Here is a 10,900-nt window from a genome sequence, read left to right as displayed (position 1 = left end):
GGGAGATGGGGAGGAAGAGGGGGAGATGGAGGAGGAATGAGGAGATGGGAGGAGGGGGAGATGGGGGAAGGGAATGAGGAGTGGGGAGATGGGGAGGAAGAGGGGGAGATGGAGGAGGAATGAGGAGATGGGGGAGGGGGAGATAGAGGGAAGGGAATGAGAAGGGGAGAGAGAGGGGGCAGGAGGGGGAATGAGGAGATGGGAGGAGGGGGAGATGGGGGAAGGGAATGAGGAGTGGGGAGATGGAGAGGAATTAGGAGATGTGGCGAGGGGGAGAGAGGGGAAAGCGGGAATGGAGGAGGAGATAGGGGAAGTGGGAATGAGGAGCTGGGGGAGTGGGCGGAGGAGGGGAAGATAAAACGGGATGGCAGGAGAACAGGGGTCAGAGGAAGGGCTGGGGATCCAAGGGATGTGTCTTGCAATAGGGCAGCAGAGGGATGTGGGCAGGAGGTGAGGCTCAAGGTCCTGTCCAGCCGCAGGCTGGGCAGAGTCAGGCCTAGAGGGGATATTTGCACCGTGTGGCACTGTCAGCACTAGGCAGCTGGCTGAGGTCAGCCGCGACTGACCGCTGCTACCATCCGAAGGCTGCGGGCTGTCCCGTGTGATACGAGCTGGTGGGCTCCCGGATGCGGGGTGTCCCGTGTGATACGAGCTGATGGGCTCAGAACAGTGTAGGGGACAAGCATCCACGTTGCTGAAACCAGCCATAACAACAGCAGCAGCGAGGCCGAGGGCTGAGTGGGCCCTGGAGAGAGAACTTCTCACCAGCCCCCCAGTCAGGATTGAGGCACATGGCTGGGGCCATGTAAGGAAGCTTTCACTTCCGGCCTCTGTGCTGGACCTGTTCTCTGGCTCTGAACGTGACTGCCTTTGCAAACCTTAAATTCACAAAAGAAAGAGAGGGTTGCTCTTGTGTGGCATCATTTATCATTCCCCGGTGTAGCTGCAGGCTGGATTGCTGAAACACGGATGTCCCTGGGCCCTTTTAGAGCAGGCTGCATTTGCCCCCAAAGCCTGTGGGACATAGCGAGCTGCCTAGAGCTGAAGGCCTAGTTAAGCATTAGCAGTGATTGATATTCACCACCTAGGAGAGGCTATTGCCATTACAAATTGAATTCTGGCAGTAATCATAAGGCTATCAATTCAGTCCCTCTCCCAACTCATTTTAGTCCATCCATTACTTTGGAGAAGACACCAAGGCTGGCCTGACCTGATTAGATTGCAAATTCACCTCAATGGCTAGGATGTAGGCTTAAAAGCTACCACTCCACATTTTGTTAGTGGTGAAGGGAACTGTGTGCAGGACAGGGACAGTAGATACCAGCAAAGAAATGCTGTAGGATAGGGAGACTTTTACAATGGAATACTTCAGAGGAAGGGAAAACTAGAATTGTAACTACTAACATAGAGAGGCGTTCGGAGCTCTGATGCATGTTCACAGAGGGAAAGGCATGTTCAGGTCTGCCTGGCCTGTTTGGAAGTGGAAAGAAAAGGCTTCTTTCTAGATTTGCACAACAGGGTTTCACCATGGCTTATAAGTAATAATAATCATACCTAGCTCTTTTATATAGCGCTTTTCACTAGTAGGTCTCAAAGCAATTCACAATCTTTAGTGTATTTATCCTCACAACAGCCCTGGGAGGTAGGGAAGTGCTATTGTCCCCATTGTACAGACGGGGAACTGAGGCACAGAGAGACCTAGGTAACTTGCCCAGGCAGCACGCATAAGATTTTGGATTTGTCAAATGTCAGTGTGTCTAGTATTTAAAGCAGGGGACTGTGAGTTAGGACTCTTGGAGTCTATCCCAGTCTCTGCTATTGATTAGCTGTGTGACTTTGGGCAAGTCACTTAACTTCCCTGTGCCTCAGTTTGCCTATCCTTAAAATGGGGCTAATGATTATCTTGCTCACAAAACTGCTTTGGGGATAATTAAATCCTTCTATAGCTCTCCCAGACCTTCAGTGAAAAGTCTAATTATTAGATTCAAACCTGTCATTTAAAAATGACATCAACATACATTATTACAGCAGGAAACACCATGGTTTATCAGCAAATATACAAATGAACAAATAAAGCAAAATATGCATGTATGCCCTATGCTGATTCAGCTGATGTGCATACTGATTTACCAAGAATCAGAGGCTTATTAACATCATTTTGTTTGATATGATAAATCTATGAGAAGTGGTTGAGGCTCTAATGGCACAAATATCTCGTAAGTACTCTCTTCTTGTGAAGTAAATTGATATTGTACTTGCCTGAGAAATACCATGTGGTTGCCAGAATATTTACGGACTTTGTGAGTCACGCAATTGTAAGACTAATGTAGGAGATTTCTATCTTCTAAAACTAGATGACAGGTTAAAAGATCATTAGTTTTGACCTAAACAAAGGATGAGCCAAGCAGGATTTTTAGGATATGGACCCATCTTTTTGTTCTGTTTTTGTACAGCACCTAGCACCGTGGGGTCCTGGTCCATGACTGGAGCTCCTAGGTGCTAGCACAATAAATAATAATAAATCAATTAATTAAGTACATAACAGCAAATATACCACATTTTACCAGCTGAATCCGACACATTTACCTGTGTCATTAAAGGGTTAAATAATATCTGTACCAGGTAACTTACAGTGGTCCTAACCTACAATTATTTATTGAATAGGAGTTATATTAATGGAATACCAGTTAAAATATAATAGAAACATAATATTTTAGTACTATATAACATAAAATTATATATGAGATGGGGCCATTTATTTTTACGTATCATTCCCTGTATAAAATATAACACAGTGAGACTCAAATGTAAACCAGAAAAGATGCCTTTAAGGCAAGATTTAAAAGGCCCAATTCAGACCAGTGTTTTCCTGATGGAGTTACATCTGGTCTGAATTTGGCCCAGTGAGTGTAAATTATATAGTTTGTTCACAGGGGATTATAATAAAGACACAACTGAGTAAAGAGGACACAACACCGTAGACTTTAGTGCCAGTGATGAATTTGGCCCATTGAGTGAAATCCTGACCCCACTTAAGTCAATGGCAAAACTACTGACTTAAATGGAACCAGAATTTCTGCCATTATGTGCAGTAGCTGGAAGAATAAACTAAACGTCAGGCGTACTTTCTCGTCTGAGTAGAAGTATGTTTTGCGTGTACCTGAAGCCCCTTTGTTCCCACCATCTGTGCCTTGCTGCCTGTGTATTGCAGGGACATACTCTATGCCCTCTTTTACTCCTTTATGCCAGCTAACCAGGGAATAACCCTAAATGGGACATGATCTGAAGTTTGTTAATAGATTCATCTTCACTGGCTGAAAGTTCCATCCTGGAGCTCACATGGGTGAATGGGTCCAATGTCCATGCTCTATGCAGGACCACTCCAGAAGACAGACAGGAAAGGAGAGCAGATAACAGCCCTCATTTTATCCTCTACTTTCTCTAGCAAGGTTAGGCTAAATTCAGTGTTTGCCCCTACTCAGCTTAAGGCCTACAACTCTCAGGGAAGAAGGGTAAAGGACCGTGTATATCAGAAACTATACTTAAAATAATGTGGCACATAATCATTCAGTCCCCACATAGCCAAGTTCAAGCAGGAGAGTCACTAGGGGATTTGCTCACATTGCAGTGCAAAGTGTTGTCTGAATTTTAATATGTTGTTTGTATCACCAAATTCTGCTCTCAGTTACACCCATGCTGCCCCATTGACCTGGAGCCACACGGCATAAGACAGGGCAGTCTGGTGCATAGCAATCATCTTATTTTAACAGTGAAACCCAGTCTGACTCCTTTGCTGTGGCTATTTTCACACCAGAATGGGACTGGTTTCCCCCAGCTTTTGAGTAAAAGCTTTTGGATCAAGAGCCATACAATGGAGACAGGTTTCAGAGTAACAGCCGTGTTAGTCTGTATTCGCAGAAAGAAAAGGAGTACTTGTGGCACCTTAGAGACTAACGAATTTATTTGAGCATGAGCTTTCGTGAGCTACAGCTCACTTCATCAGATGCATACCGTGGAAAACAGTTTCCACGGTATGCATCTGATGAAGTGAGCTGTAGCTCACGAAAGCTCATGCTCAAATAAATTCGTTAGTCTCTAAGGTGCCACAAGTACTCCTTTTCTTTCTACAATGGAGACAATTGCAAAATACTACACTGAGGAAGGAAAAATTAAATGCATAACTACAATATGGGGAATAACTGGCTAGGCAGTAAGCAAATAGGATATGTGGGTTATAGTGGATCACAAATTGAATACAAGCCACCAATGTGATGCAGCTGAAAAAAAGACTAATATCATTCTGGGGTGTATTAACAGAAATGTTGAATGTCAGAGAGGGAAGGTAATTGTCCTGCTCTACTCAGCACTGGTGAGGTCTCAGTGAGAGTACTGTGTCCAGTTTTGGGCACTGTACTTTAAGAAAGATGTGGACAAACTGGAGAGTCCAGAGGAGATCAACAAAAATGATAAAAGTTTTAGAAACCAGCCTATGAGAAAATGTTAAAAGAACTATGTTTAGTCTTGAGAAAAGAATACTGATTGGGGATCTGATAACAGTCTTCAAATATGATAACGGCTGTTATAAAGAGGATGATGATCTATTGTTTTCCATGCCCACTGAAGGTAGAACAAGAAGCAATCAGCTTAATTTGCAGCAAGAGAGATTTAGGTTTGAAACTTTCTAACTATAAGGACACTTAAACTCTGGAATAGGCTTCCAAGGGAGGTTGTGGAATCCCCGTCATTGGAGGTTTCTAAAAACAGGTTAGACAAACACTTGTCAAGGATGGTGTAGGTTTACTTGTTTCTGCCTCAGTTCAGGGGGCTGGACTAGATGACCTCCCAAGGTCCCTTCCAGCCCTACATTTCTATGATTCTATGAAAAGTGATTTTGTAAAAACACATTTAAATGTTCAGGAATACAAATCCCATGACTTCCAGTAGCAGGGTGAATGCTCTAGCTTTTCCCGTCTAGATACCTGCGTTCAGAACGTATTTGGATTTCAGGTGACACTACTTTGTTAGGTTTCAGAGTAGCAGCCGTGTTAGTCATTATCTGCAAAAAGAAAAAGAGGACTTGTGGCACCTTAGAGACTAACAAATTTATTTGAGCATAAGCTTTCGTGAGCTACAGCTCACTTCATCGGATGCATTCAGTGGAAAATACTTTGTTAGTTTCCATGTACTCTCTAGTGGGCACTTATCTGTATCACAAAACCATCACCACACAGTTCAGGATCATTCAAGACAACTTACAGTCTCCAGTCAAGGAAAGTCCGGGACTGACGTATTCTATCTGGAGTTCAGAGTAACAGCCGTGTTAGTCTGTATTCGCAAAAAGAAAAGGAGTACTTGTGGCACCTTAGAGACTAACCAATTTATTTGAGCATGAGCTTTCGTGAGCTACAGCTCACTTCATCGGATGCATACCGTGGAAACTGCAGCAGACTTTATATATACACAGAGAATATGAAACAATACCTCCTCCCACCCCACTGTCCTGCTGGTAATAGCTTATCTAAAGTAATCGTCAGGTTAGGCCATTTCCAGCACAAATGGAAATGGGGGGTGGAGGGTGAGAAAACCTGGATTTGTGCTGGAAATGGCCTAACCTGACGATTACTTTAGATAAGCTATTACCAGCAGGACAGTGGGGTGGGAGGAGGTATTGTTTCATATTCTCTGTGTATATATAAAGTCTGCTGCAGTTTCCACGGTATGCATCCGATGAAGTGAGCTGTAGCTCACGAAAGCTCATGCTCAAATAAATTGGTTAGTCTCTAAGGTGCCACAAGTACTCCTTTTCTATCTGGAGTGCTATACATGAGGATTGAGATGCAGTGAAAGAACATATGCCTGCAGTGCCAGGATCTGCCCAGAGGCAGGGCCTCATGCTACCTTCTGCAACTCAACGTGGAGGGTAGCAATAGGCACCTGCAAGTCCCCCCAAGCCTATGTGTAGGGACAGTAGCTATTCCTCTATCCTCCCCACTGGTCCCAGATGCTACAATGCCTCCACTGATGCCGGTCTGTGCAGAAAGGGGCTCCCTAGAACTCAGGGAGCAGGGTGAATGAGAAGCTGTGTAGTAGCTGCTCTCTAGAGCATCTTCCCCTCACATCTGAGTTATATTGATACCTCATCATGAAATGCTGAATGCTTACCTCCCAGGTACACCACCTTACAGAAAGGGCAAATTCTGTTTCACTCTATGCATGCTATGTCTCGCTCATTATGACAGCTCAAGAGTAGCATAGTCATTCATGATGCTAAAAGGCCTTTGCCTTCTTGTTACTATAGCCCCTCTAGATAAATTATAATTAGGGACTGGTTTTGAGAGTATTAACCGTAAAATATTGCTGGGAAGGGGTAGAAAATACACTGAAATTGCATTATACACCTAAACCCAATATTCAGCTTGGCTAGTGACACACAAAGTTGGTCACATACAGAGCAGGTCTAGCCCTGAGCCGAATCACTGGAAAGGATGTGGTTATGAGGAATACACACACACACAACACCAACCCAGATCCTATCCTGGACTGAGCAACCCCTCCAGGCTCAGCTCAGTACCCGCCTGGTCTCCAGGCAAGAAACAGCAACCACAATGAACTACCCTTGGAAGCTCATGGAGCCAGACAACTTCCAAAACATCCTTGCAGGTAACTCCTCTTCACTAGAACATTGAGAGGCCATTGAATAGAACAAGGACTCTCAGCCCGAGGATTCCCATCTTAGTGGGACAGGGATCCTTACTACATGAAGTGATCCTGGAATGCAAAAACAGGTGCTAGGATAGAAACAGTTGAAAACCACTGGAGTAGAAGATCTACTAAGCTCATTAGCCACAGCCATTGACACTCTGGCACTGAAGGGTCCAATCCTAGTACCTCCTGCAGATCTCCATGGATCTTTGATCACCTGTAGCAAAAAAACTGGGAGGGAAGAAATCTTGAGCCTCAGTTGTGGAAAACCCAACTGGACACAGACAGGCTCCAGAAGGAATTCTTTAATGGACACCATTAAAAACACCAGCATTTACTGTTTGCTGTAGATAAATGCACTGTGTGTTTGAGGTAATTCCCGTCTGAACAAACAGAATATAACAAATCCCTAGACCAGTGCTCCAACCCACTATATCCTCCTCATGAAAATTCTCTCCTAGAAGCTCAGTTCTTCATTCTGCTCTATTCTACCCAGGCCTCTATACCATCCTCCTCACTGTAGTGTCTGCGTGCCTTCAATGATGCCCACACAAAGTGAATTTATAATTAAATGTAAGCAGAGTCAGGATGAGCTCCACCCTGACATCTGGTGGTGAGGTGTGGCAAGTTGTGGAAAAGAACTTCAGGGGCCGATCTCATTTGCATAGGCACACCCACCCCACCTAGAATGAGGCCATAGCTGCCCAAATGGTCACTTTGGCTGCTGTGGGACCCCAGTGTCTCTGTTATTGGGGCAGGAAGAATAAATTGTTATTACCCTGATTATGGGAACTGTGCTTGGAACTGTACTTGGCCTTTTGTTATGATGGAGGGACTCACCATCAACTAAGTAGCACTCGCTAGGCAAGGGTCATGGGTTCCAAAACTCTGTGAATGGAGAGAGGCTTGAGACAGGTATTAGTACCTGGTGGTGTGGGCCTGAAATGCCAATTGCACCTCTGTCTCTCTCCACTGTGGAATGTCAGAGTTAATTTTGGGTCTATTAAGAGTCTTGCTACAGGTACTGTGCTGAATTCACTTTGGCCTTATGGTGCACCAGCACTAAGGCTCCCACTACTATGAGCTGAAACCACTGAGAGCTGAAATCACTGAGCACTGTGTCAAGTAGTGGGGAGCCGGAAGCTCTAGAGTGCAGTGATGCTGTTCATGGATAGGCTGGCGGAGCATTCATGAGACGGCGAGCTGTGCAGAGCGGAGCTGTTCGTAAGACAGCGAGCTGTGCAGAGTGGAACCATTCGTGAGATGGCGGGGCGGGGTGGAGCGGAGCAGAGCCGAGCCCTGTGGGGCAGTCAGCTTCAGGACACGTAAGGTGCCCCTTACCTCTTTCCCCCACACACAGGCACATTTTAGCCAGACTGGGGAGTAACACTCTGCAGATGAACTTTTGAACTCTGGGGCTGGACTTTTTGGACTTTGGGTGATTTGTGGATTGCTGGACTCAAGAGACATTTGGGTTCTGGGACTCAAGAACCTGAGGGAAAGGATGTGGCCCAATTTGCTGGGGTGGGTCTTTGCTCATGGTTTGGTTAATGAACACTAGTTGTGGTGTTTCCCCAATTTAATGCTGATGTCGTTTACCTCATGTTATTAAAGATTCTCTGCTACACCGAGACTCTGTGCTTGCGAGAGCGGAAGTATTGCCTCTTTGAGGCACCCACGGGGTGTGTAAGATTTTCCCAGGTCACTGGGTGGGGGCTCGAGCCAGTTTTGCATTTGCCTTGATGAGAGGGAACCCCTGTGTACTGAACCCGGCCCTTGCTGCTATCAACTTGGCCTGGCAGAAGGGTTACATAAATAATTATAATAATGATGAGGATGATCTCTGTTCTCCCTTCTATTGATTTCCCAGTGCATGTCCTTCTAATGGTCTGTCTTTTAGATTATAAGCTCTTTGGGGCAAGGACTGCCTTTATTTTGTGTCTTGTACTGCACTGAACAAGTAGTAAATAATAAATGTATTAGAGCTAAATGAATAATGATGGATCATCAATAATCCAGCAAATGGAAATAGTGTTGTATGGTAAACGGGTGGGAGTGTCCAATTCATACCAAACAGGTGGAGGGTTCATAAAGCCCTTTAAGAGGCCAGTCCAACAACTCTTCCAAACCATTTCAGTTTGTACAGGCATTTCAGTATGGAGGGAGTGGGGGGTGAAATGAGGGGCAAACAGAGAAAGGGAGAAAAGGAGGGGAGAATTATGGAATATTTTGAATGGCTGAAATCATTGCATGCTGTTGATACCAGCAAACTTGAGCCAGGAATTTAAAAATAAACTTCTGACGTGAAAACAAGATCTTAAAAAACGCCAGCAGCCCAGCCAGCTGGACTCTATATCCAATGCCAACTCTTCTTCGCCGACAGTTATACTGCCAGTTATAACTCCTGTGCACTTCAGCACATGCCATCTCTGTTCAGCGCAGGGATACTGCTGTGATGCCAAGTACATAGATTGGGTACTACTGTACCCCATTAGCTAGTACCCGACCCCCCGATTCATTGTTTCTGAAACGCGTGCAGGCCAATCATTGACAAAGCAAAGAGCGCATGACAAGAGTGAGGATAATGACATCTCTGTAAAAGAGGATACACCTGAATAAAACACAGTGTGTGATTCCTCCAGCAGAGACAATATTCAGTGCTTGGTGCAGGCCTCATGCAGGTTTACAACCCAACGTGGTTTCATTCATGTCATGGAGCAGCCCTTCTGGAGACAGCATAAATATTCAATCCTTCTTATTACAGGAGTGCTCTTGGGACAGCTTTTTGCATGTTTTTAGGCCCCCATCTGAAACTTTAGACCTCTAAATCTTTAACCGCATTTCAGGAGTTGATCCAGGAGCCAGGTGGAACAGAAGGTTGAATTTCTAAGATATATATGCAATTTTGACTGAAAAAGATTTTAAGAAAACAACCCTGATGAAAATATAGTACAGAGATTTGGAGAAAGGTCTGGATGAGTGGGTTTCTACATGGGAAAGAGGATATACATCTTCAATTTGTATAGCTCATACAAAAAAATTGTATAAATTATTGTAGAGAGGGCATTTGACTCCAGTTAAGATCCATATTTTGGCTACTAGGGAGGTGCTCCATTGGAGGGGTTTCAGGTAAAGGAACATACTTGCATATATGGTGGTTATGTCCAAGAACCAGACGATTTTGGATGGAAATTATCAAAGGAATTCAACTTATGACAAAATGCCAACTTCCTAGAGATCCCCTGACCTGCTTACTTAACGGTCCAGTAAAAGGATCTGCATTTTAAACAGAACAATAAATTTATTTATGTATTTATCTATTTATTATTGTTAGCAGCAAGACTTTGAATTGCACATTGTGTGACTTCTCCTCCTATGGTGTTGTGGTATAATAAAATATGGACAGTCCTTGTAATGGAAAAGCTTTCACCTCAAGTATGCACACAACAGAAGTGCCAAAAAGAGGACAGGTATTTAGAAATTTAGTCACCCTTTCAAGCATAATCAAAGGAGGAGGGCTTCCCAGCCAGCAAGCCAGAATCATTAGCCCGGTTCTTTGAATATTAACCTGATCCTGAATAAGTAATACACGATATAGTATGTTACATTTTTCATTGTAACTTTGCCTTAATGAAAAGTTTTTTTTTTTAAAGAAAACCAATAAACTGGCGTCATTGGGGGCAGGACTCTGGACTGCTAGCTCCAAAGACAAAGGACTTTCCCTTAGGAGCTAAAGGATCGTCTCTGTTAACTGAGGGAGCATTAGAGTTTCCACCTTCTCTAGGCCAGTCACAGGCCACATACACTTGGGCAGGTCTGATCTTCTTCCTCCAGAGGGCAGTATAAAACATTACATACTTTGGCCCTGACCCTGGGGCTCTGCAGAGGTCACTATGTTAGCAGATCATGGGTCCTCTACCAGTACATTCAATGATGCACCCGCTTTCTCTGCTGAACAAAGGGCTGAGGATTGTACCTCTCCAGTGCCGATGGACATGACTCCTATGTCCTGGTGGTGCCATCCATCTCAAAGGGTGTCCTATAGAACCCACTGCCCAAGAAGACATGAAAGGATTAACACCATTGCTGAGAAGCAAGGAAGGGGAACATTTCTCTTCCTAAACAGATCCATTTGAGAAGCACTCACTGTAAATATAATTTCCCCTGGGATCAGGCTAGCAGGAATATGTGCTCAGAG

This window comes from Eretmochelys imbricata, chromosome 13, assembly GCF_965152235.1.
Source record: "Eretmochelys imbricata isolate rEreImb1 chromosome 13, rEreImb1.hap1, whole genome shotgun sequence".
In the NCBI taxonomy this organism is placed as follows: Eukaryota; Metazoa; Chordata; order Testudines; family Cheloniidae; genus Eretmochelys; species Eretmochelys imbricata.
The sequence above is the reverse complement of the archived record's forward strand: the minus strand, read 5'-3'. Positions refer to the sequence as shown.